This window comes from Arachis ipaensis, chromosome B03 (assembly GCF_000816755.2).
Source record: "Arachis ipaensis cultivar K30076 chromosome B03, Araip1.1, whole genome shotgun sequence".
NCBI classification, from domain to species: domain Eukaryota; kingdom Viridiplantae; phylum Streptophyta; class Magnoliopsida; order Fabales; family Fabaceae; genus Arachis; species Arachis ipaensis.
The window spans coordinates 129165039-129165893 of NC_029787.2; positions in this window are offsets into that span (position 1 = coordinate 129165039).

The window sequence follows — 855 nt, forward strand, 5'->3', positions numbered from 1 at the left end:
ATATATAACAAAATTTATTAGAGATTTATTTGTCTAATATATATATTAAAATTTTTTTATTAAAAACTATAAAAGGACTAATAATCTATTTAGCGAGACTAATTTTTAAAATAATAAAAAATGAACTATCTAATATAAAATTTACTCTTTTAATTAACATTCTAATTTAAAACAAAAAATTGATTTGTTTTTAATATTTCAGGATAATAACATGACAATTGGTACATTTAAAGTTACCCGTCATATTTAGGTCTAGTTTGAGTAAATAACTTAATTAAATTATTTTTAAAAAAATAACTTAAATAATAAATGCTTATATTAAAAGTAGTTTATAAATAAGTTATTTTGTGTTTGGTTTTTTAGTTCTAAAAGTACTTATTTTAAGAGAAAAGTGATAAAAAAAAATTTTTATTATGAGAGAAGTCATTTTTTTTAACTTCTCCTTAAGCACCAAACTAACTTTTTAAAAAGTTACAATTTTATTTTAAAAATTGTACCGACATTAATACTACATATTTTCATAAATTAAAAGTTAAAAAAAAATCACTTATGAACCTATCCAAACGGGTCGTTAATCAAATGTCACTATAAAATAGAAATTAATAATGAATAAATAGTTCGAGATGAGCTTTGCTTTTTTATTTAGGGAGAGTATAGTGAAACCAAACAAAGGCAGTACATGCTCATAGTCCAAACAAACGCTAAAGTAAAAATCCAAAATTGACATATCATTCTTAATGGGTCAGACCCGACTTGGTCAGCCCAAAACTATAAAGAAGTGCCCCTAAAGGCAAGTGGATCGACTAACTTAGCCAAGTAAGAGCTCGGGTCTCACGGTCCGAATCCGGTAAAAAA